The 26,964-nt window shown below is 38.5% G+C and overlaps 1 protein-coding gene and 1 pseudogene across 10 annotated transcripts in view; both read left to right on the top strand.

Moving 5' to 3' along the window:
- The window catches only part of ANKS1B (ankyrin repeat and sterile alpha motif domain containing 1B), a gene marked incomplete at its 5' end in the record, with an annotated part of 1,156,737 nt that overhangs the window by 39,925 nt on the left and 1,089,848 nt on the right, over positions 1-26,964 (top strand). The window lies entirely within an intron of this gene.
- On the top strand, positions 18,074-18,991 carry LOC307193889 (vomeronasal type-1 receptor 1-like; annotated as a pseudogene). Its single transcript has one exon. The product of its transcript is annotated as a vomeronasal type-1 receptor 1-like (transcript).

Raw genomic sequence — 26,964 nt, forward strand, 5'->3', positions numbered from 1 at the left:
GCAGCTTGTGAGAAATCCCATCATGCCTAGAAACCACGTGTCTTGCCTTGAGTCCAGCATCCATTCCTCTACATCACAAGTGACATTCATTTTCTTTTTCTTTTTTTTTTTTTTTGCGGTACGCGGGCCTCTCACTGTTGTGGCCTCCCCCATTGTGGAGCACAGGCTCCGGACGCGCAGGCTCAGCAGCCATGGCTCACAGGCCCAGTCGCTCCGCGGCATGTGGGATCTTCCCGGACCGGGGCACGAACCCGCGTCCCCTGCATCGGCAGGTGGACTCTCAACCACTGCGCCACCAGGGAAGCCCCTCATTTTCATTCTACATGTTGGTTGTTGGTTTTTTACAAATAAATTAAAGTGTCTCTGTCCCAATAGGAACAACATCACTTTGTATCTAGTTTTTTCCTTATGTGTTTGGGTGTCTTAGAGGCATGTACTGGGTGTCGTGAGAACCCTGAGGAGGCAGCATTTGAGGGCTAAGGACCAGTGGGAAGGGGGCCTGCAGTGACTTCCCAGAGGAGGTGCTTTGTGAGTCTGGTCTCAAGGGAAAAGAAATCAGGCAGGTTGGTAAGAAAAGATGAAAATTCTGCATTGAGACAACTGCAGGAACAAACTTTCAGAAAGGATATTCCCTGTGTCCAGGTACAAGAATTCCCTTATTGGAACTGTGGTCGAAGTCACAGGCACCTTTCACTTGATTCTGGGGCGTGGAGATGAGGTGAAGTCTGATGTTTCTTGAGAGGAGGAGTGCCCTGCTGCCCCCAGGCTGCTAAAGCTTCTGCAGGTTTAGGGATTAATGAAGAGAAAATCAGCTTGCGAGGTGGAGTGGGGAAAAGTCCAGAAAGGATTATCTGAGAAGGGGCATTTATAGATTGAAAGATTAGAAACATGGACAGCCAAAGCCAGAAGAGCATGGAAAGGATTCAGTCCAGTATCTGCCCTGGGCATGTCCTATTTTATGCTGTTTTTGTAACCATATCACTTGTGTCTACAGTGACATCTAATTTGTAATTAGGATGCTTTCCCTTGCAATTATTAAAAAGCTTTACCTAAATGGCTTTAAAGAAGGGGATTTATTGGATCATGTAACTGAAAAGTCCAAAGAAAGGATCAGTTTCAGATGTAGTTTGGTCAGAGAGGCATTATTTTTCTCCATGATTTTCTCAACTCTGTCCTGCTCGATGTTGCCTTCATCACAAGCTGGCTTCTTTTTGGTAATGAAATTGCTGCAGCAAGTTCCAGACCTTACCTCAGCACATCTTGTCATTCAGAAATGTCCCTTTTTCTCATTAAATCGAAGTCCCAGGTTTCATTCTGATAGGACCAACTTGGGTTCTGTACCCGTTCCTGATAAGGCAGATAAGGCAGATAATGATTATGCTGATTTTTGAGGCTGCTCAGGGTCAATCCCTTTTGCTTGTATAGTAGCGGAATTAATTCTGCCCAAACTACAGGACTGTTATGCAACAGGGGAGGAGCGGAATGGATGTTGGGGAGGCACTCTTGTCATGTCTATTGTATTATTCCCTTTTCTCTGGAAGCTTAGTAGACTTAACGAAGCTCCATGAGCTCAAGACTGTATCTGTTTAATTTGTTGTCCAGTGTATATTCTCCAGTTTCGAGTTCATGTTGGGCACTCAGTAAATATTTAGTGAATGAATATTTTATGCATCTTTGTCTCTTTACTAGCTCCTCTTCCTCCTCCTCTCTGGTTCTTTCCTGCTTTAAAAAAATTTGCTATTAATTTTTGTCCACTTAATCCTTTCCACCCAGTTATAACATGTAACTCATGTAGTCTTTCTTATCTAAAAAATCATTCTGTTTCACCATTCTCCTCAAATTACTGCCCCATTATTTCTTTTTCTTCACCATCGGACTTCAAGAGAGTAGTGTGCTCTAGATATCTTCACTGCTTCATCACTCACTGATACTTTAACTCCTTGCAAACTGAATTTTCCCTTATCACTCAGCCACTCTCTCAAATGTCCCTAGTACATTTCTTTTGTTCCCAAATCAGGTGGCCTTTTCCTCAGTACTATTTTTCCGTGATTTCTTTCCTCCATCTAAAGCTATTGATGGTCCATGCCTTTGGAAACACTTCTCTTTTGAGATGATACTTCTGCTTCTCTGATTGCTCTGTTATGTCTTGTTTTGTTCTGTTTAGTTTACTGAACTCTCCTTTACCTTCTCTGATCTCTTTAAATGCAGATAGTCTCCAAGGTTCTACCTATATTATCCTTTCTTATCTTTCCCAGCTCTCAACCTCAACTCTCATATTTATGCTAGATGTTTCCCAAATCATAAGCCCTTACCTCTGTTCTGTTTTCAAGTCACGAATTTGCACCTGCCAGCTGACTGTTTTCACTTGGGTATTCTATACAAAGCCAACATGTCAAAAACTGTCCATAGATGCTTCCCTGTCGGCCTTCTTCTGCTCTGTTCTATACCATTCTCTTAGTCATATAGATTCAAAGCTTAAGCAGAGTCTGTGACTTCTCCCTTTCTTTACTCACCATAGCTTCAATTTTCCCTGCTGGAACTGCTTAGAGAGACTGTCAACTCTGTAAGGTAAAACACTATGGCGTGTTTATTTTTCCTATCTCGGGCTCCTAGCACAGTGTCTCGTAGATACATAGTAGGTGCTCAAAAGATGTTGATCTAATGGATGACTGATTTTCTTATTGATTTCATCTGTGTAATACCCCTGTGGTTATTTTTTTTTTAACTTCTAATTACCACTGCTTTTATTCTAGTTCAGGTCTTTGCCATCTTTGATTTGGACTCCTGTAATGACCTCCTAATTGCCTTGTCTCTTTTTTTGTAATCTACTGTGTGTATTATTTTAGAAATACTTTCTAAAGTACAGACCTAGTTATATCACTGCACTCCTTAAAAACTTCAGTTACTCTTTATTACCAAACCTAATAAAGTAAAAATTCCCTGGTTTGATTTTCAAGTTCTTCCATGATTTGGCCCTAAATAATCATTTAGTATTCATGTTCCTTTCTTCTTTATTTTTTAGGTAAATTGTTACTTTCCTGCCTCTGTTTGTTATTCATTTATTTAACAAATATTTACTGAATGTCCACTATGTACCAGATACTCTGCTAGGTACTGGAGAAACAATTGAAAAAGTGATAGTCTTAGCCCTCTCAGAACTTGAAGTCTACTTGGGGAGAGAGATGTTAAATGAATAATTACACATGTAATTCTCTCATTGGAGTTATGAAGGCTTATGCTATTGCCTTTTCTTTTTCTTGAAATGCAGCCTACCATAATGCTACATACTCTAATGCTGTCTTTTTTTTTTTTTTTAACATGTTTATTGGGGTATAATTGCTTTACAATGGTGTGTTAGTTTCTGCTTTATAACAAAGTGAATCAGTCATACATAAACATATGTTCCCATATGTCTTCCCTGTTGCGTCTCCCTCCCTCCCACCCTCCCCATCCCACCCCTCCAGGCTGTCACAAAGCACCGAGCCAATATCCCTGTGCCATGCGGCTGCTTCCCACTAGCTATCTACCTTACTGCGTTTGTTACTGTGACAGGGCGAGAGAGAGTCATGGGCATATACACAATAATGCTGTCTTTTAAATCCTGACTCAGATGATCTTTCCTTGATGACACCTTTCCTTATCTCAACAGGAAGTCATTCTCCAACTCTGGTTCCACCTTATCTGTATCTTCTGATGACTTACATCACTTTTTGCTTTGTTTTATTATGCTTGAGTATTCTTTCTCACAAGATATTTAGATGCTTATTACGGAATTTGAACCACTTTCAAGTCAATCTTGAATATCTCAGTGTATTTCTCATAGCAGATTGGATGCATTAAGTAAGTTGTAGTATGGATCAGTCTTCTCAAGATTTTACCCTAAGTATCACCTTTGTTTTTTGAATTATTGATCTTATTTGAGACAAATCTAGTAGTTAGTAGATTCCAATTAAGTTTGCCAGTAATCATATCATACTTTAGGGTAATTACTGAATTTTAAATGAATAATTTTTCTAAGTTTCTTTTGTTTACTATATTATCTCATTTCATCTCCATAACAGGCCTATCAAATAGATTTGGGAATCTATTAATGCAGATGTTCATGGTTTGGAGAAGACATTGTCTTTTTTGTTTAGCTTGTTTTACTCATTTTATTTTTGAGGTCTGTGCATGTTGTTGCAAATAGTAGTAGTTCTTTTTAATTGTTGTATAGTTTTAGTGTATAAATGTACCACAGTTAATTATCCATTTCACTGTTGCCAAACAATTGGGTTGTTTCTAGTTTTTGGCTATTATGAAGAGTGCACCTATGAATATTCTTACACATGTGTTTTGGTGTATGTATGTGTACACATATATATGCATTTCTGTTAGTTATAATCATAGAAGTGGAATTTCTGGGTTACAGAGTAAGCATAATATTAGTTTTACTAAATATTGCCAATTAGCTTTTCATAAAGTTTGTACAAATTTATGTTCTCCAAAGCAATATATGAAGTGTCAGTACTCCACATCCTTGACAACACTTGATATTGTCAACCTTTTGAATTTTAGTTATTCTGGTGGGTATGCTGTGGTATCTCATTGTATTTTACTTTGCATTTCCCTGATAAGTGATAATGTTGAACACCTTTACATATACTTATTGGTCATTTGGATATCCTTTTTTATGAAGTACCTATCATGTCTGTTTCAGTTATTTATTGCTGCTTAAACCAACAACAGTTTATTATTTTTCACAATTATATGGGTTGACTGGGAAGTTCCTCTCCTGGTTTTGTTTGGGCTCATTCCTGCAACTGCATACAACTGGAGGGGTGGGGGGGGAGACTCTTGGGCTGGAAGGCCCAAGATGGCCTCACTTACTTGTCTGTCAATTGGTATTGTCTGTGGCTAGGACACCTTGGGTTTCTTCCCAGTGACCTCTCATTCTCCACTAAGCAAGTACAGCTTCTTTACATGACAGTCTCAGGGCATTGTTCCAAGAAGGAAAAGTGGAAGCTGCAAGATCTCTTAAGACTAAGCCTTGGAAGTTATGTAACATACTTCCCCTACATTATTTTATGAATGTAAATTATGACCAGCCCAGATTCATGGTATGGGGGAATAGACCTCACTTCTTCATTGGAGGAACAGCTATGTCATGTTGCAAAGGGGTCTACTTGCCAGAATAGGAAGCATTTGTAGCTATATTTTACAACTTCCCACAAAGTCTTTTGCCTAATTTTGATTGGGTTGTCTTACGGATTTATAGGAGCTCTTTAATATATGTATTGTGAATGTCTTCTACCTATCTGTAGTTGGTTTTCTGCTTTTTAGTGGTGTCTTTTGATGTATAGAAGTTATAATTTTAATGAACTCTAATTTGCTAGGTTTTTCTTTTATGGTAGTACTTTTGTGTCTGGTTTTGCCAGAGCTTTAGTAATTCATTTAAAGTAATAGTGCTTCTAGGGCAAGGAAGGGAATATTATCTATGACAAAGCCATTTACTCTCTCTTACATTCATTTATTCATTTAGCAAACTGTTGTCGGGTATTAATCAGGAAGTCAGGTACTTATAAAACATGGATTTTAAAAACAGTTTCATGACCTTTAATGAAAATCAGTATGTTTGGAACAGGTTTTTGAGTTGATTATAACATTCTGGGAGGTAGACCTAGTTTAAATAGTAGATCTCAAAACAAATTTTAATCCGAGACATTTTCAAATTGCTTTGAGCTGGTATAAAACTAGACTTATAAACAAATTATTGTGCTTGTGGGAGCTGAGCATGAGCTATTTTTTAAATTTTAGGTATCCTTTAAATTTTAAAGTTTAATCCTTTAAAAATAAACTTTCCTATCTTGATTCTGGGCCAGTTATCTCAATGAAATTCTCCCTTCAGAGAGGTCTTCCCATCCCCTTTCTTAAATGGTATATTGTTTATATCTACATTACTATCATATTCTCGTCTGTCTTGTTTGTTATTAGACTTATTTCTATTTTTTCTAGCCTATGAGATTGTTATTCATTCAATAATTAACACAGCTGTATGAATGATTACCATGTGCACTGAGTATTGGCATGATGTTGGGCAATAGAGTGATTCCAGCCTGTAGTGGATGTGGAATTTACTGAGAGATAATGTAAGTAAATATGTAGCATAGCAAGTGCTATGATAGAAAAAGTAGAGAATACTGTAGGAACGCTTAGAAAGGGTCCCTACCCCATACTTGAATGTTAAAAGGAAGACTTTTTGGAAGAAGTGACTTCTAAGCTAAGACTACTGGCTAAGCAACAAGGTAGGTGGACCAGATCGTGTGGGACCATATAAATTATATCAAAAGAATTTGACTTTATTCTAAGAATAAGGAAAAGTCACTGAAGGAGAGTGACACATCATTATTGCTTTCCTTACTGTTGTTGTCTAACAAATTATATTAAATTTATAAATCAAAACAACTATTTTATATTACTCATATTTTTAATGGGTCAGTAAGTTTTTGCTGGGCAGTTATCTGTCCAGTGGGCAGTCCTTGTTTGGGGTCTCTCAGTTGTAATTGATGTCCCTGGGGCTAAAGCAGTATGAAGGTTCAAGTGGGCTTGATATCTGATGTGGCTCACTCACATGGCTGGTGTTGATGCTGGCTGTTGGTGGGCACTCAGCTTTGCTACTCGTCAGAGCAACTACATGTGTCCTCTCCAGCATGGTGTTTTTACATGGAGGCAGGCTTTGCTTAGAGCAAGTATCTGAAGAGAATCAAACATATACTTCATGGCCTTTCCTGACCAAGCCTTGGAAGTTATAATAGTGTCACTGCTGCTGCCTTTTATTGTTACAAGCTAGTCACTAAAGTTGGCCTGGATTCAAAGGTTGGGGGCATAGACCTTACCTCTTGATGGGAGAAGTGTCAAAAAATTTGCAGACATGTTTTAAAACCACCACAGTCTTTCCTCTGGCCACAAAATTATTTATAATCCTCGCAAATGCAAAATTCATTCCCTCCCAAGTCCTCCTCCACTCCAAAGGCTTATATGTTCTGGTAGGAGCTCAGGATCTAATCATCTAAATCAACTCCATGTGCACATGAGGTTCCTAATGTGCAGTTCCTCAGGTATGATTCCTGTGAACCAAAAAGGTAAGTTCTCCCTCCCCACATAGCCACTATACAGTAATGATGCAGGGAATAGGATAACCATGATAGACACTCCCATTCTAAAAGGGGAGAAATGAATGGTATGTAGCAGTTTTGAAATCCAGCTGGGCATGTGTTGCCATTTTCTTGATTAGGGGTCAGTACTGCTCATTAGAAAGCATTCCCTGTTGCTCTTGGTTCTGCTCTTTGGGTTCTTGATTCTGCCTTCTGAATCATTCTTTCTTTTCCTTAAGAAATGGTTTTTACAGTTGGATCGATTTCTCAGCTTACCTCTTACTCATAGAAGGTTGGGTGTCCAAAGCCCTCTTTACATTTTGTACTTTTTCCATACATTTCAGTTTAAGCTTGGAATACTATTTTTTAAAATTTCAATTTTATACATTTTTTTTTTTTTTGGCCGTGCTGCGTGGCATGCGGGATCCTGGTTCCCCGACCAGGGATTGAACCTGTGCGCCCTGCAGTGGAAGCGCAGTCTTAACCACTGGACTGCCAGGGAAGTCCCCACTTTTATACAATTTTTAAAGGTTACTTTCCACTTACAGTTATTACAAAATATTGGTTGTATTCCCTGTGTTGTATAATACATCCTTGAACCTATCTTATACCCAATAGTTTGTACCTGCTACTCCCTCACCCATATATTTCTCCTCTCCACTACCACTGGTAACCACCAAAGTTTGTTCTCTATATCTATGAGTCTGCTTCTTGTATGTTATATTCACTAGTTTGTTGTATTTTTTAGATTGCACATATAAGTGATATCATACAGTATTTATCTTTCTCTGTCTGACTTATTTCACTTAGCATAATGCCCTCCAAGTCCATCCATGTTGCTGCAAATGGCAAAATTTCATTCTTTTATGGCTCAGTAGTATTCCTTTGTGTGTGTGTGTATCTCATCTTCTTTATCCATTCATATGTTGGTGGACACTTAGGTTGTTTCCATGTCTTGGCAATTATAAATAATGCTGCTGTGAACATTTGAATTAATGTTTTGTTTTTTTTCAGATATATACCCAGGAGTGGAATTTCGGGGTCATATGGTAGTTCTATTTTTAGTTTTTTGAGAAACCTCCATACTCTTTTCCACAGTGGCTCTACCAGTTTACATCCCCACCAAGTGTACAAGGATTCCCTTTTCTCCACATCCTCGCCAACATTTATTATCTGTGTTCTTTTTTTTTTAAATTTTTATTGGAGTACAGTTGATTTGCAATGTTGTGTTTCTGCTGTATAGCAAAGTGAATCAGTTATACGTATATCCACTCTTCTATAGATTCTTTTCCTATATAGGCCATTACAGAGCATATTGAGTAGAGTTCCCTGTGCTATACAGTAGATCCTTATTAGTTATCTATTTTATATATAGTAGTGTGTATATGTTAATCCCAATATCCCAATTTATCTCTCCCACCCCTCTCCCCCACGGTAACCGTAAGTTTGTTTTCTACATCTGTGACTCTATTATCTGTGTTCTTTTTGATGATAGTCATTGTGACAGGTATGAGGTGATACCTCATTATGGTTTTGATTGGCATTTCCCTGATTAGCGATGTTGAGCATCTTTTCATGTGCCTGTTGGCCATCTACATTTCCTCTTTGGAAAAATGTCAATTCAGTTCTTCTGCCCATTTTTTAATCAGGTGGTTTGTTTTTGTCATGTTGATTTGTATGAGCTGTCTATTTATGGGATATTAATTTCTTATCAGTCACATCATTTGCAAATATTTTCTTCCATTCAGTAGGTTGTCTTTTCATTTTGTTGATAATTTCCTTTGCTGTGCAAAAGCTTTTAAGTTTAATTAGGTCCCATTTGTTTATTTTTGTTTTTATTTCCTTTACTTTAGGAGAGGGATCCAAAAAAATATTGCTTTGATTTATGTCAAATAGTGTTCTATGTTTTCCTCTAGGAGTTTTATAGTATCCAGTCTTACATTTAGGTCTCTAATCCATTTTGAGTTCATTTTGAATATGGTGTTAGAGAATGTTCTAATTTCATTCTTTTACATGTAGCTGTCCAGTTTTAAGCTGGGAATACTTTTGTTAATACAGTTCCCTTAGAAGTTTTGTGCTCTTTCTGTGGATGTTGTTTGCTCCTTTAGACAAAATCACAACCATAAACCTCTGCAAGCCTGGTCCATCTTTATCTTGGGGTTCCTTGTAAGGCTACTGAGGGACCTGGCCAATGCTACATGTTTTAGATTTTTGTTAGAGCATTTCTAGTACTAAAATTGTGTTTTTGTTGCTACTACTGCCTTCCAAATTACCCCAACTTAATTGTTTAAAATAACATTTTGCTTTGATCACAGTTTTGTGGGTTAGATGGTTGTAGTCAGATCTTGGCTGTGACTGTGGACATCTGAAGGCTCAACTGGGTTGATTGACAAGATGGCTTACTCACACACTGGCAGCAGATGTTGTCATGTGGGTGCTAAGCTGAACTGTTGATTGGAGTGCTTACATGTGGTCTCTCCAACATGGCAATGTCAAGGTACTTGGATTTCTTATGTGACCTCAAAGTGAGTGTTTCAAGAGAACCAGGTAAAGCTGTATGGCCTTTTCTGACCTAGCCTCAGCAATTACAAAATATCAGCTCTGTTGCATTCTCATAGTTACAAGCAACTTACCAAGGCTGACTGATTCAAGGGGAGGGTACATAGATCCTACCTCTCAATGGGAGGAGTGTCAAAGAATTTGCAGACTGATTTAAACCTTCCACAGTTACCATAATCATAGCACACACTTATTGAATGATTTTAATGTATCAGGTATTTTGATAAACACTTTATGTGAATTACATTATTTACTCCCTACCACAACTTTATGAATTGTTTTTTACTATTTTATAACCATTCTGTAGATAAGGAAGGGAAACTTGGAGAGGTTAAATAACTTGACCATGGTCACACAGCTAGTAAATGATAGAGTCTAGACTCACATGCAGTTCTCTCTGATCCAAGAGTCCATAGACTTAACCATAGCTAAGCTGGCAATTTATTATAAGTGAAACAGAATTGTGTTTTAGATAGTTCATTCTTGGAAGCAGGGAGACTAGTTGGAAGCTATTACTACCATCAGCTGCTTGTTTTATCTGTCTTCACACAAGGTAAGCAATAGAAGGAGTGAAAAAGTAGGAGAGGGAAGGGTATGTATTAATAAATATTGGCAGGAAAAAAATGTAACATTTTTAGGCCAGAAAGAATTTCTGTGGTTCTAATGATTTTCAATAACTATTTGTTGTTGGTTTAATTTATTCACCATCTTCACTCTTCATCACTTGTCATCTACCGTAATGTTTTAGTTTATTCATTCAGAGAGTCACACAAGTCCTTAGGTCTGACCTAGTATATGCTCTTGGTATTTTAAAGGCAGAATAAAAATTACTGGGCTTTCTTCTCTTCTCTACCAAAGGTACGTTTTTCAGCTGCTTGTTAGACTTGAGAAAGATTTGAGGTGTGGGGTCCTCTGAGATTTCCTGTCAGGGGTTGGCAAACTATGGGCTGTGGTCCAAATCCAGCCTGTAGTTTGGTTTTTGTAAATAACATTTTAGTTGAATGTAGCCCTACCCATTCATTTAAGTATTGTCTATGGCTGCTTTTATGCTATGATATTGGATAGCTCTCGCAGAGACTATATGGCCTGCAAAACCTAAAATATTTACTATATGGCACTTCACAGAAAAAGTTTGTAAACCTCTGTTCTATGTAATACAGGGCATATATAGGTCATTCTGTTGCATATGTGAGATGCTTAGTGCAGGTCAGGGTGCAGTCTTGGGGCATACTGGCCACACATATTATTGTATGTCGTAGTAGCAGAGATCAATGACTAAGTCAATTATTGGTGCAGAGATCCAGAGGCCTCTTAAAGGAATTCCAGCAAATAGGATAGAATAACCATTTTAGGATGAAGCCACTCTGTTTGTTTTGTATTGTGAGATAGATGTTCATGAATTTGGTTCATCAGGTATTACTCATAACTAGAAGTAGTAGGTGAGAGACCAGTATGTGACTCTTGTCCCTGACTGAGGCAAGAATAGAGATCTGTAGGTTATCCTTAATTTACTCGGCATTTTTTTCCATTTTTGCCAAAAGCCTTATAATATTTTTGTTTTGTTTTGGGCCCCGGTATGTTGGTTTTAAACATTGTAACATTTAGTGTCTCTTTGTATCCAGGAGATATGTTAGTTTACATTATTGTGCATTTCATTTATTCTTACGCCCTATTTAGGACACTGTTGTTTTAGCCATAGGACTGACCCAGATGTTCACAAATGGCATCCAGAAAGAGATACCTCCAGGTACTGTTGGAGCATAGTTGAGTTATGCTTTGCACACTTATCTCTAGGCATGTTCTCAAAATTTATTTAGAGTAAATATATATTCTTTCCAATGATTTTGCTTTTATTTCCTTAGTTTTGGAAATGTGATTATGCATTTACTAATATTACAGGAATGATTTTCTCAGAGAGCTGTGAATAGTTTATCTACCTAAATTGTCAATGAAAGTACTTTTCAACTGTTAGTGACTTGCAAAAAGCCTTTTTTTTTACTGTGTATAATTAAAGGAAATTAAAATAACTCTCTTAAATATGCAATAAAAGTTAATTTAATTAGCTGCCCATTTGGAAATAGGTTATTGATGCACTTTTCCTATGCATAGAAAAATTAAATGAAATAACGTAGTGTATCTTCTTTTACAACGGAGAAAACTACATTACTCTAAGCATGTATTTGTCCCACATTTTGTGTTTTACAAGTAAATAAATGAACTTATTCTTGAAAAAGTGAGCATTAAATAAATACAGTGACAGCCGAGTACTTTTTATCTTACTCACTGTCGAATAATTAAAAAAATAAATCTTTTTAATTGTTTCTTTTTAGTTACATTTATGATCCTAAGAAAATTGTGCAAATATATCACTTCTGTTTCTTATGGAAATATTTGTGCTACAATGAGCCTGTGATCATGATACTTCTGAAAGAGTGATGGTAAGAACCTTCGGATGGTATGTAGGCTTACTTTAGTTTGTTTATAATGAATGCGTGTCTCAAAGCAGGGGCTAATTGTCATTTAAAAGAAGATGGTTAAAAAAAAGGTATATATGTGAGGTGACAGATGTGTTAATTAAACTTGATTGTGGGAATAATTTTACAACGTATAAGTGTATCAAATCATCACGCTGTACACTTTAAATATTATAATTTTATTTGTCAGTTATACCTCAGTAAAGCTGAAAAAAGATGGCTTTTATTTTATTTTTTAACATCTTTATTGGAGTATAATTGCTTTACAATGGTGTGTTAGTTTCTGCTTTATAACAAAGTAAATCAGTTATACATATATCCCCATATATCTTCCCTCTTGCGTCTCTCTCCCTCCCACCCTCCATATCCTACCCCTCTAGGTGGTCAGAAAGCACTGAGCTGATCTCCCTGTGCTATGCAGCTGCTTCCCACTAGCTATCTGTTTTACATTTGGTAGTGTATATATGTCCATGCCACTCTCTCACTTTGTCCCAGCTTACCATTCTCCCTCCCTGTGTCCTCAGGTCCATTCTCTCGTAGGTCTGCATTTTTATTCCCGTCTTACCCTTAGGATCTTCATGACCATTTTTTTTTTTTTTTACATTCCATATATATGTGTTACCATACCGTCTTTGTTTTTCTCTTTCTGACTTACTTCACTCTGTATGACAGACTCTAGGTCCATCCACCTCACTATAAATAATTCAGTTTCTTTCTTTTTATGATTGAGTAATATTCCATTGTATATATGTGCCACATCTTCTTTACCCATTCATCTGTCGATGGACACTTAGGTTGCTTCCATATCCTGGCTATTGTAAATAGAGCTGCAGTGAACATTGTGGTACATGACTCTTTTGAATTATGGTTTTCTCAGGGTATATGCCCAGTAGTGGGATTGCTGGGGCATATGGTAGCTCTATTTTTAGTTTTTTAAGGAACCTCCATACTGTTCTCCATAGTGGCTGTATCAGTTTACATTCCCACCAACAGTGCAAGAGCATTCCCTTTTCTCCACACCCTCTCCAGCATTTATTGTTTCTAGATTTTTTGATGATGGCCATTATGACTGGTGTGAGATGATATCTCATTGTAGTTTTGATTTGCGTTTCTCTAATGATTAATGATGTTGAGCATTCTTTCATGTGTTTGTTGGCAATCTGTATATCTTCTTTGGAGAAATGTCTGTTTAGGTTTTCAGACCAATTTTGGATTGGGTTGTTTGTTTTTTTGATATTGAGCTGCATGAGCTACTTGTAAATTTTGGAGATTAATCCTTTGTCTGTTGCTTCATTTGCAAATATTTTCTCCCATTCTGAGGATTTTCTTTTGGTCTTGTTTATGGTTTCCTTTGCTATGCAAAAGCTTTGCAGTTTCATTAGGTCCCATTTATTTTTGTTTTTATTTCCATTTCTCTAGGAGGTGCGTCAAAAAGGATCTTGCTGTGATTTATATCATACAGTGTTCTGCCTATGTTTTCCTCTAAGAGTTTGATGGTGTCTGGCCTTAAATTTAGGTCTTTAATCCATTTTCAGTTTATTTTTGTGTATGGTGTTAGGGAGTGTTCTAATTTCATTCTTTTACCTGTAGCTGTCCAGTTTCCCCAGCACCACTTATTGAAGGGGCTGTCTTTTCTCCATTGTATATTCTTGCCTCCTTTTTCAAAGATAAGGTGACCATATGTGCATGGGTTTATCTCTGGGCTTTCTATCCTGTTCCATTGATCTATATTTCTGTTTCTGTGCCAGTACCATACTGTCTTGACTACTGTAGCTTTGTAGTATAGTCTGAAGTCAGGGAGCCAGATTCCTCCAGCTCCGTTTTTCATTCTCGAGATTGATTTGGCTTTTCGGGATCTTTTGTGTTTCCAGAAAAATTGTGAAATTTTTTGTTCTAGTTCTGTGAAAAATGCCATTGGTAATTTGATAGGGATTGCATTGAATCTGTAGATTGCTTTGGGTGGTATAGTCATTTTCACAATGTTGATTCTTCCAGTCCAACAACATGGTATATCTCTCCATCTATTTGTATCTTTAATTTCTTTCATCAGTGCCCTATAATTTTCTGAATACAGGTCTTTGGTCCCCTTAGGTAGGTTTATTCCTAGGTATTTTATTCTTTTTGTTGCAGTGTTAATTGGGAGTGTTTTCTTAATTTCACTTTCAAATTTTTCATCATTAGTGTATAGGAATGCAAGAGAATTCTGTGCCTTAATTTTGTATCCTGCTACTTTACCAAATTCATTGATTAGCTCTACTAGTTTTCTGGTAGCATCTTTAGGATTCTTTATGTATATTATCATGTCATCTGCAAACAGTGACAGCTTTACTTCTTCTTTTCCGATTTGGATTCCTTTTATTTCTTTTTCTTCTCTGATTGCTGTCGCTAAATCTTCCAAAATTATGTTGAATAATAGTGGTGAGAGTGGACAGCCTTATCTTTTTCCTGATCTTAGTGGAAATGGTTTCCATTGAGAATGATGTTTGCTCTGGGTTTGTCAGATATGGCCTTTATTATGTTGAGTTAAGTTCCCTCTATGCCCAGAGTCTGGAGGGTTTTTATCATAAATTGGTGTTGAATTCTGTCAAAAGCTTTCTCTGCATCTATTGAAATGATCATGTGCTTTTTCTCCTTCAATTTGTTAATATGGTGTATCACATTGATTGATTTGCGTATATTGAAGAATCCTTGCATTCCTGGGATAAACCCCACTTGATCATTGTGTATGATCCTTTTAATGTGCTGTTGGATTCTGTTTGCTAGTATTTTGTTGAGGATTTTTGCATCTATGTTCATCAGTGATATTCGCCTATAGTTTTCTTTCTTTGGGACACCTTTGTCTGGTTTTGTTATCAGGGTGATGGTGGCCTCATAGAATGAGCTTGGGAGTGTTCCTCCCTCTGGTATATTTTGGAAGAGTTTGAGAAAGATACGTGTTAGCTGTTCTCTAAATGTTTGATAGAATTCGCCTGTGAAGCCATCTGGTCTTGGGTTTTTGTTTGTTGAAAGATTTTTTATAACAGTCTCAATTTCTGTGCTTGTGATTGGTCTGTTTATATTTTATATTTCTTCCCAGTTGAGTCTTGGAAGGTTGAGCTTTTCTTAGAATTTGTCCATTTCTTCCAGGTTGTCCATTTTATTGGCATATAGTTGCTTGTAGTAATCTCTCATGATCCTTAGTATTTCTGCAGTGTCAGTTGTTGCCTCTCCTTTTTCATTTCTAATTCTGCTGATTTGAGTCTTCTGTTTTTTTCTTGATGAGTCTGGCTAATGGTTTTTCCATCTTGTTTATCTTCTCAAAGAACCAGCTTTTAGTTTTATTGACGTTTGCTATTGTTTCCTTCATTTCTTTTTCATTTATTTCTGATCTGATCTTTACGATTTCTTTCCTTCTGTTAACTTTGGGGATTTTTTGTTCTTCTTTCTCTACTTGCTTTAGGTATAAAGTTAGATTGTTTATTTGAGATGTTTCTTGTTTCTTGAGCTAGGATTGTATTGATATAAACTTCCCTCTTAGAACTGCCTTTGCTGCATCCCATAGGTTTTGGGTTGTTGTGTTTTCATTGTCATTTGTTTCTAGGTATGTTTTGATTTCTTCAGTGATCTCTTAGTTATTAAGTAGTGTATTGTTTAGCCTCCATGTGTTTGTACTTTTTACATATTTTTTCCTGTAATTGATATCTAGTCTCATAGCACTGTGGTCGGAAAAGATACTTGATACGATTTCAATTTCCTCAAATTTACCAAGGCTTGATTTGTGTCCCAAGATATGATCTCTCCTGGAGAATGTTCCATGAGCACTTGAGAAGATAGTGTATTCTGTTGTTTTGGATGGAATGTCCTATAAATATCAATTAAGTCCATCTTGTTTAATGTGTCATTTAAAGCTTGTGTTTCCTTATTTTCATTTTGGATGATATGTCCATTGGTGAAAGTGGGGTGTTAAAAGTCCCCTACTATGATTGTGTTACTGTTGATTTCCCCTTTTATGGCTGTTAGCATTTGCCTTATGTATTGAGGTGCTTCTATGTTGGGTGCATAAATATTTACAATTATTATACTTCTTGGATTGATCCCTTGATCATTATGTGGTGTCTTTCGTTGTCTCTTGTAACAGTCTTTGTTTTACAGTCTATTTTGCCTGATATGAGAATTGCTACTCCAGCTTTCTTTTGATTTCCATTTGCATGGAATATCTTTTTCCATCCCCTCACTTTCAGTCTTTATGTGTCCCTATGTCTGAAGTGAGTCTCTTGTAGACAGCATATATATGGGTCTTGTTTCTGTATACATTCAGCTTGTCTGTGTCTTTTAGTTGGAGCATTTAATCCATTTACATTTAAGGTAAATGTCGATATGTATGTCCCTGTTACCATTTTCTTAATTGTTTTGGGTTTGTTATTGTAGGTCTTTTCCTTCTCTTGTGTTTCCTGCCTAGAGAAGTTCCTTTAGCATTTGTTGTAAATCTGGTTTGGTGGTGCTTAATTCTCTTTGGTTTTGCTTGTCTGTAAAGGTTTTAATGTCTCCGTCATATCTGAATAAGATCCTTGCTGGGTAATCTTGGTTGTAGGTTTCTCCCTTTCATCACTTTAAATATGTCCTGCCACTCCCTTCTGGCTTGCAGAGTTTCTGCTGAAAGATCAGCTGTTAACCTTATGGGGATTCCCTTGTATGTTATTTGTTGTTTTGCCCTTGCTGCTTTTAATATTTTTCTGTGTATTTAATTTTTGATAGTTTGAGTAATATGTGTCTTGGCGTGTTTCTCCTTGGTTTTATCCTGTGTGGGACTCCCTGTGCTTCCTGGACTTGATTACTATTTTCTTTCCCATATTAGGGAAGTTTTCAACTATAATCTCTTCAAGTATTTTCTCAGTTCCTTTCTTTTTCTCTTCTTCTTCTGGGACCCCTATAATTCGAATGCTGGTGTGTTTAATGTTTTCCCTGAGGTCTCTGAGACTGTCCTCAATTCTTTTCATTCTTTTTTTTTTTTCTGCTCTGCAGTAGTTATTTCCACTATTTTATCTTCCAGGTCACTTATCCATTCTTCTGCCTTAGTTATTCTGCTATTGATCCCTTCTAGAGAATTTTAAATTTCATTTATTGTGTTGTTCATCACTGTTTTTTTGCTCTTTAGTTCTTCTAGGTCCTTGTTAAGCATTTATTGTATTTTCTCCATTCTATTTCCAAGATTTTGGATCATCTTTACTATCATTATTCTGAATTCTTTTTCAGGTAGCCTGCTTATTTCCTCTTCATTTGTTACATCTGGTGGGTTTTTACCTTGCTCCTTTATCTGCTGTGTGTTTCTCTGTCTTCTCATTTTGCTTAACTTACTGTGTTTGGGGTCTCCTTTTTGCAGGCTGCAGGTTTGTAGTTCCCATTGTTTTGTTTTGTTTCTTTTTTAACAGCTTCAACCAAATCTTTAATAGAAAGTGATTTAACTTAACTTCAGTATACAGTCATTAGAGGGAAAGGAATAAGAATATTAACAGAGTATATAAATTTCAATATACAATCATTAGAGGGAGAGGAATAATATTAACAGAGTATAAAACAGAGCATACATTGCCGAATTGGGCCGACACCTACTTCCAGATCCAAGTGGCAGCTACGAATTCCCTTGAACAGCAATCTGGAGTCCCAGTTGGGAAGGTCCTGTGCGGTGAGTCCACCCCACAGACTTCTGGGGCTTCAGAGTGCTGCCCAAAGGAGTCATGTTTTTAACACCAAGCCACAAGCTGATAGTCATCAGCTTGCGTGCAAGTATGCAGCTCTGGCTATTATCGCAAATGTTTTGATACTTTAGTTGTAAGTCTCAGAATGTTCGCTGAATTCCGGGAACTGGCCAGATTCCCAAGTCCCAGGAAGCTTTGTGACTTACTCCCTTCTTTTTCTGTTGGCTACCAAGACTGACTAGCACCGTTTCTGGTGACCTGCATGTAGTCTAGCAGCTCGATGTGTAGCTCTTTCAGAGTCTTTGTTTAGTCAAAAGCCTATTGTTGTCTCTGAAGCCTGGACAAGACTATTTTATTAGCCTCCTCAACAACGACTTGGCTCTTTGCTCCAGAGAGATCCCACAGACAATGACAGCTTTTGGATTGAAACACTCCCTCTATAATGTTGGGTGTACATTTGTCTTGTATTTACAAAGAGTGGCCACAGGGCTTTCTCTCAGCACTGCCTGCCTTCTGAGTGGCTTCCTGGCTATTAAGTTTTGCCCCAGAACCTCTTGGTGGATGGACTTCAGAATTCAATCCCCCCAAACACATTGGCTTCTTTACTTCCCTTTTCTGGTTCCTTCAGCTGTTGGTAAATGTCTATATTCCTATGAATGTGATTGGTCCTGGAAACAGCACAAATGTGTGAAAAACATTTTTACATACTGTTTTTCAGCCACGTCAGACAGAAATCTCAGCTTATTACATGCATTCATATTTTATCCCCTGGATGTTGTTTGGGTTTCAAGATCTGGACTAGTGGGTGCATGATATTTGTCCTGCACAGATACAAGCAGCGAGCCCAATACATCCACAGCAACAGACTTTACCCCAGACCTCCCCACGTGGCCAGAGCCACATGCACCATCCTTATCCTGGTGAGTTTCTTCATCTCTTTTTACTGTCTCTCTTCCATCTTACTGTAATTGTAAATCCAGGCCAGTAGCTGATGGAAACATTTGTGCTACTAGCTCCAGATTTCCCAGCTTTCAGTCCCTTTGTGCTCATCAGCAGTGACACTGGTGTCTCTAGGTTCTTTTATGATTTCTGCTCCAAAAAAATTATTTTCCTAATATTGTTAAACATTTATGTCTTCTTATTTCTGCAGTGAATCAATTAATTTTTTTTTTAAGGGAAATTTTGGGATCTACTCCTTCCGAGTTCAGCCACTTGAGAGCTCTGGACCTCAATTTGTTTTAAATTTATTTATTTTTTATTTATTATTTATTTTTCTCTGCATTGGGTCTTCATTGCTGCACACAGGCTTTCTCTAGTTGTGGCGAGTGGCAGCTACTCTTCATTGTGGTGCTCGGGCTTCTCATTGCAGTGGCTTCTCTTGTTGTGGAGAACAGGGTCTAGGCGCACGGGACTCAGTAGTTGTGGCACACGGGCTCAGTAGTTGTGGCTCGTGGGTTCTAGAGTGCAGGCTCAGTAGTTGTGGCGCATGGGCTTAGTTGCTCTGCAGCATGTGGGATCTTCCCAGACCAGGGCTGGAACCCATGTCTCCCAGCATGCATACAACTGCAAAGTTCTTCAGCATGACATCAAGGTACAGGTGTATCTGAACCTCATCAAGAAGACAGCGTTCCTCCCAGGAGAAGTACATGGCCACATCCTCAAAGGTTACACTACCCTGAGGTGAGTCCCTCAGCGCAGGCGCCACCATCGGAGCCTTTGCACGGAGCGGAGTGGCAACAGTCCAGCGATTGGGTCGGAGTCGGCACGGTTACTCCCCGCAAGCAGCATCGTCGTCCCCATCTCTCCTTCCCATTGTTTTTGGTGTTGGCCCCCAGTGGCTAAGGTTCGTTCAGTGGGTTGTGTAGGCTTCCTGGTGGAGGGGACTAGTGCCTGTGTTCTGGTGGATGAGGCTGGATCTTGTCTTTCTGGTGGGCAGGTCCACCTCTGGTGGTGTGTTTTGGGGTGTCTGTCACCTTATTATGATTTTAGGCAGCCTCTCTGCTAATGGGTGGGGCTGTGTTCCTGTCTTGCTAGTTGTTTGGCATAAGGTGTCCATCACTGTAGCTTGCTGGGTGTTGAATGGAGCTGGGTCTTGGCATTGATGGAGATCTCTGAGAGATTTTCACTGTTTGATATTACATGGAGCTGGGAGGGCTCTGGTGGACCAATGTCCTGAACTTGGCTCTCCCACCTCAGAGGCACAGCCCTGATGCCTGGCTGGAGTACCAAGAGCCTGTCATCCACACGGCTGAGAATAAAAGGGAGAAGAAAAGAAAGAAAGAAAGAAAGACGATAAAATGAAATGAAATGAAATAAAAGATAAAATAAAGTTATTCAAATAAAAAAAGATAGCTATTAAAAACAATTTAAAAAGTAGAAAGAAAGAAAGAAGAAAGCAACCAAACCAAAAAACAAAATCAGCAATGATAAGAAGCTCTAAAAACTACAGACACACAAAAAAACAAAAAACAAATGGACAGACAGAACCCTAGGACAAATGGTAAAAGCAAAGCTATACAGACAAAAATCACACACAGAAGCATACGCATACACACTCACAAAAAGAGAGAAAGGGAAAAAAAAAATATATATCGTTGCTCCCAGTGTCCACCTTCTCAATTTGGGATGACTCATTGTCTATTCAGGTATTCCACAGATGCAGGGTACATCAAGTTGATTGTGGAGATTTAATCCGCTGCTCCTGAGGCTGCTGGGAGAAATTTCCCTTTCTCTTCTTTGTCCACACAGCTCCTGGCGTTCAGCTTTGGATTTGGCCCCGCCTCTGCGTGTAGGTTGCCTGAGGGCGTCTGTTCCCCCACTCAGACAGGACCGGGTTAAAGTAGCAGCTGCTTCAGGGGCTCTGTGGCTCACTCAGGGCGGGGGGAGGGAGGGGTACGGAGTGCGGGGCCAGCCTGCGGCGGCGGCAAAAGCCGGCGTGACGATGCACCAGCCTGAGGCGCGCTGTGTGTTCTCCTGGGGAAGTTGTCCCTGGATCACGGGACCCTGGCCATGGAGGGCTGCACAGGCTCCCGGGAGAGGAGGTGTGGAGAGTGACCTGTGCTTGCACACAGGCTTCTTGGTGGCGGCAGCAGCAGCCTTAGCATCTCATTCCCGTGTCTGGGGTCCACGCTGATAGCCGTGGCTAGTGCCTGTCTCTGGAGGTCGTTTAAGCATCACTCTTAATCCTCTCTCCTCGCGCACCAGGAAACAAAGAGGCAAGAAAAAGTCTCTTGCCTCTTCGGCAGCTCCAGACTTTTTCCTGGACTCCCTCCTGGCTAGCCGTGGCACACTAGCCCCCTTCAGGCTGTGTTCACGCCACCAACCCCAGTCCTCTCCCTGCGCTCCGACCGAAGCCCGAGCCTCAGCTCCCAGCCCCCGCCCGTCCCGGGAGGTGAGCAGAAAAGCCTCTTGGGCTCGTGAGTGCCTGTCGGCACCGATCCTCTGTGCGGGAATCTCTCCGCTTTGCCTTCCGCACCCCTGTTGCTGTGCTCTCCTCCGCGGCTCCGAAGCTTCCCCCCTCCGCCCCCCGCAGTCTCCACCTGCGAAGGGGCTTCCTAGTGTGTGAAAACCTTTCCTCCTTCACAGATCCCTCCCAGAGGTGCAGGTTCTGTCCCTATTCTTTTGTCTCTGTTTTTTCTTTTTTCTTTTTGGCCCTACCCTGGTACGTGGGGAGTTTCTTGACTTTTGGGAGGTCTGAATTCTTCTGCCAGCGTTCAGTAGGTGTTCTGTAGGAGTTCTTCCACATGTAGATGTATTTCTGATGTATTTGTGGGGAGGAAGGTGATCTCCGCGTCTTACTCTTCCGCCATCTTGAACCTCCCCAAGATGGCTTTTAGATACGAAAGAAAATAGCTGTATTTTACTAGGAGATATGTATTTTTACTTTCTTTGACTAAGTGGGAGTGACAGTTTTCTTCTACACCTGAAACTTGTCTTCTCTACCAACTTCTGTGGTGCCCCTTGATCCTTCAGATTTTCAGATACTTAGTGGGCCTGGTGGCTCATTTTGATAATTTACTCAGGAAATGGAAACTGCTTGCTTTCTGAGGATGTATAAGGTAAGAATATGCAGCTCATCTTTAGTTTTTGATCTGTTGAATCAGGTAACCAGCCGTTTTGGCAATATTGGCAACAAATTGGAGCTTGAATCTTACAAAGCGTATGAGTGTGTGACTGATTCTTATGTGTAGACTGGGGGTTTCATATTGCCAGTGGTGATCTGATGTTTAGAATGCTTGCATTTATTTACCTCTTATGATATGTAGACAACTTGAATAATGTAAGAATGAAGTTGTAGTGTTAGCTATTGCTCACTAACAATTAAATTTAGTGCTTTAAGACAACATGCATGTCTCACAGTTTCTGTGGGCCAGGAGTCTAGGTATGGCTTACCAGAGTCATCTGCTGAAGGTCTCAAAAAGCTTCACTTGAGGTGTTTGCCAGGACATAGTTCTCAACTGAAGCCTGACTCGGAAAGGCACTGTTTCCAAGCTTACTGAGGTTGTTGGTTCCTTCTGGTTGTAGGACTCAGGGTTTTAGTTTCATGCTGGCTGTCAGCCAGGGGTCAGCTTCAAGTCCTAGAAGCCTCCTGCAATTCCTAGGTCACATGGCATACCACCATGGCCACTAACTTCCTCAAAACCAGCAAAGGAGAGAGTCTCCTTCAAGATGGGTGCTACACAGCAAAGGAAACCATAAACAAAATGAAAAGACAACATACAGACTGGGAGAAAATGTTTACAAATGATGTTACTGACAAGGGATTAATTTCCAAACCATAAAGACAACTCATACAGCTTAATATAAAAAAAACCAAACAACCCAATCAGAAAATGGGCAGAAGATCTAAATAGATATTTCTCCAAAGAAGACATATAGATGGCCAACAGGCACATGAAAAGATGTTCAACATCGCTAATTGTTAGAGAAATGTAAATCAAAACTACAGTGAGTTATCAACTCACACTTATCAGAATGGCCATCGTTAAAAAGACTACAAATAGTAAATGCTGGAGAGGGTGTGGAGAAAAAGGAACCCTCCTACACTGTTGATGGGAATGTAAATTGATACAGCCACTATGGAGAACAGTGTGGAGGTTCCTTAAAAAACTAAAAATAGAGTTACCATATTATCCAGCAATCCCACTCCTGGGTATATATCTGGAGAAAACTATAATTTGAAAAGATACATGCACCCCACTATTCATAGCAGCAGTGTTTATAATAGCCAAGACACGGATGCAACTGAAGTGTCCATCGACAGATGAATGGATAAAGAAGATGTTGGTATATATTACACAATGGGATACTACTTAGTCATAAAAAAGAATGAAATAATGCCATTTGCAGCAACATGTATGGACCTAGAGATTATCATATTAAGTGAAGTATGTCAGACAAAGACAAATATCATATGATATCACTTATATGTGGAATCTAAAAAAAATGATATAAATGAACTTATTTACAAAACAAATAGACTCACAGACATAGAAAACAAACTTATGTTTACCAGAGGGGATAGCAGGGGGTGGGGAGAGATAAATTAGGAGTTTGGGATTAACATATACACATTACTATATATAAAATAGGTAAATGACAGGGACCTACTGTATAGCCCAGGGAACTATATTCAATATCTTGTAATAACCTATAATGGAAGAGACTCTGAAAAAGAATATATATAAAAATGAATCACTTTGCTCTACACCTGAAGTTAATACAACATTGTAAAGTAACTATACTTCAATTAAAGAAATGGTAAAAAAAAAAAAAAAAAAAGATGGGTGCTACAATCTTACATAACATAATCACATACAGGTCCATCACTTACATCCTGTCACCTTTACCAAATTCTTTGGGTTGGAAACAAGTCCCTGCCCACATTCAAGGGCAGGATTACTAAGAGTTGAGGATCATGGGTCATCTTAAGAGTGTCTGCTACAGAAGGGAAAAGGAAATTGGGTTGATCTTGCACTCAGGATTTTCTTTTCACCTATTATAACTAACTTGAAGGCAGGGTTCATGTTTGACTCATCCTGAATCTTTTGGTCTTCACCATCACCCACCTACTAGATAGTGTCTTATATTTAGTAGAGACTCAGTGGGTATTTGTAGGCTTAATTAACTATTATGCTATAAAACTACTATCAAAGAAAGTGGAATCTCCTGTACTTGGCTTGACAGTCTTGACTCTGCAAGTTGAAAGCCGTTGTTTATGAACTAAGACTATTAAAATTTTAATTATTGCTAGAAATGTCTGTTTTATCATCTCTACCATCAAACAGTAATTTTTAATAAATTCCCCTTTTCTCAGAAGAAGCTATACTAGTGCTCTATTTAAAGTTGGAGAATACAGATTACCTTGTTAAATCAATATAGCAGTGATAGTAGTTGAAGATCTGAAATCTTCCAAAACATTGTTATGAGAGATTAACAGCTATATAAGGTGGCCTTCTTTTCATAGTGTTTTGTTTCTTTGTCTATCAACATAACATTTGCTTTCCAAATCAGCAGGTAAAACTAGCAAGTGCTTTTTATTTTTGTCTATGAGAAAAATATGACCTGCCAGATCAAAGGAGAAGTGAGTATTTCTAACTCTGAGACTTGTGCTCCTAAAGAATCATATTCAGCACTGTAGACATATTAATTATGTGTATACTTAATTATCCTTATGGTCCTAGGCAGACATTTTGCAAAGCCATGCTGTTTGCAGTTCTTTTTCCTTGGATAGAAAAGGTGGAGGCTAGATAACTATAGAATACCAAAAAATGATTTTGTAGCATGAACTAACACAAGGCCAGAAAAATAAGGGCCAACAATAGAGGGAAAAATATACAGCAAAGACTTTAGGTCTTTGTGGAATGAGGGAGGACCTTAATAAGTCAATATTATTGTAGCAGACAAACCAGGCAGGAATAGCATAGTCAGAGGTAGGAATGGTTCATATTGAATGTGAGAGAGAGGCAGATATTCCCAGTTATTAAACATGGCTATAATAAATGACTACCATGAATAATCAAAGAATGTACAGTTACCAAATGTGGGGAGGTCTTCAGCTGCAACTGTAATTATGCATATACATTTTACAAGAAGCAGTGTCTGTCTTCGGGAACAGAAAAAGAGGAGGGAAAACTATTTAGTTGCATTTTGGTAAAGCTCTGGAGAATTTTATTTTTATCTTCTATTACCATGTATGGTAGGCAGAATCTAAGATGTCCTCCAAGATTCTTATCCTCTGCCATACATGTCTGGAATAATCCTCTTCTTTTGAGTGCCTCCTGTATAATCCTTTTCATTTTTGTTTGGGCAGAACTTTTGAATATGAGTCATCACACCTGTGATTAGGTTACAAATCAGTCAACTTTAATCAAAAGCCGGCCTGATGCAATCACTTGAGCCTTTAAAAGGGATTGGGTTTTTCCTGCAGTTAAAGAGTTCAAACCTTGGAAGCATTAGAGGGCCTATTGAGGGGACCACATGGCAAGGAATTGTGGGTGGCATCTAGGAGCTGAGTGTGGCTCCTGGCTGACAGTCAGCAAGAGAGTGGGGGTCAGTCTTACAATTGCAAGGAACTGAATTCTGCCAACAACCAGTGATCTTGGAAGAGGATCTCACACTCTAGATGAAACCATAGCCCTGACAGACACTGATTTCAGCCTAGTGAGATCCTGAGCAGAGGACCCAGTTAACCCAGATTCCTGACCACTGAAACTGTGAAATGATAAATTTGTGTTGACTAGGTAGTAATTTGTTATGCAGCCATAGAAAAATAATATGGTACCTTATATATGGCCTGAGTATCTACATTAACACTTTCCTAAACATGCTCCATCTCTTCCCGACTTTGTATCTATACTCAGGTATTCTCTTCCCTGGAATGATTTCTTTTATATATCTGTTCTAGCCATCATTTATGGCTCATCTCATGTGCCATTGCCTTGTTGACATTTCTGTATTTCCAGAGATGAATGTCATCTCTCTGTCCCCTAAATCTGCAGTGTACTTTGTGTCTTTGTCATGTAACTTACGTATTTTACTTGCGTTAGAGTTATTTGTATTCATGGTTTATGCTTTTTGTTTTAAATTTGTTTATTGATTTGAATAAGAAATACATATATTCAAATATTCCAAATATTTGGAAAGAATATTTCAAAATATTCTTTTGAAAGAATGTATAATGAAAAGTAAGTGTTTTTAGCCCAGTTCACCAGTCCCCTGGTCCTCTGGTCCAGAGGCAACCTTTCTTCTCAGTTTTTCCATGTATCCTTCTGTAGAGTTTCTATACATAGGCAAGTATATATGTATATGTGTCCTCCTTCCTATGTATACAAAACTAACATAGTATTTATTCTCTCAATTTATCCTCTCTTCTTCATTGTGAAATGCGTGAAGAATCCATGTCTTTTTCCTTCTTATATTAATCTCCTGAGGTACCTAAGTATTTAAGACCTACTGATTCTAATCTTTCCCACCAAACCTTTCATTTGATGTTACTTATATTAACTCAAAACTCATTTTGACAGACACTTTGATTAAAATGCTTTCCTTAATACGGACTCAAAACCTTTCTGAACATTTCACTGTTAGGGTGCCAAAATGCCAGAGACTCGTAACTTTAAGACATGTTTACTGGATTAGAAGAACCACATGGATAAATATTTCTGAATACGATGTTATTATTAGCAGACACCCTTTCTATCTTCTCTGGTAATCCCTCTGCTACTCTCTTGACAGAGTGGTTATTGTGTGAGGGGCCTTATGGGGGATGGAATTGGGAACATTGCAAAGGATAAGGGGTTTTCAGTTTATATAAGAATTTGTGAAAATGTTCTTTGAACTGAATATTAAGTATCTGTTCTCATGATGCTGTTGGATAAATGAAGCTAATAACATTTTCTGCAATTCTAAAAAATTAAAACTGTAGAAAACCTAACTTTTCTAATTGATGAACATGATTCTGGAGACTTATATTTTGTTAAAGCTTTTACTAACTTATTTAATTCTTAGCATCTAGTTGTTTTAATTACCTTATTAAAAGTATTAACTACTTCCACGCTTCCTTTTCCTCTCTTAGCCATTCGCAGAGTATCTGATTCCCTTTCCTAATTGGTGAAATTAGAATGA

This window comes from Stenella coeruleoalba, assembly GCF_951394435.1.
Source record: "Stenella coeruleoalba genome assembly, chromosome: 11".
In the NCBI taxonomy this organism is placed as follows: domain Eukaryota; kingdom Metazoa; phylum Chordata; class Mammalia; order Artiodactyla; family Delphinidae; genus Stenella; species Stenella coeruleoalba.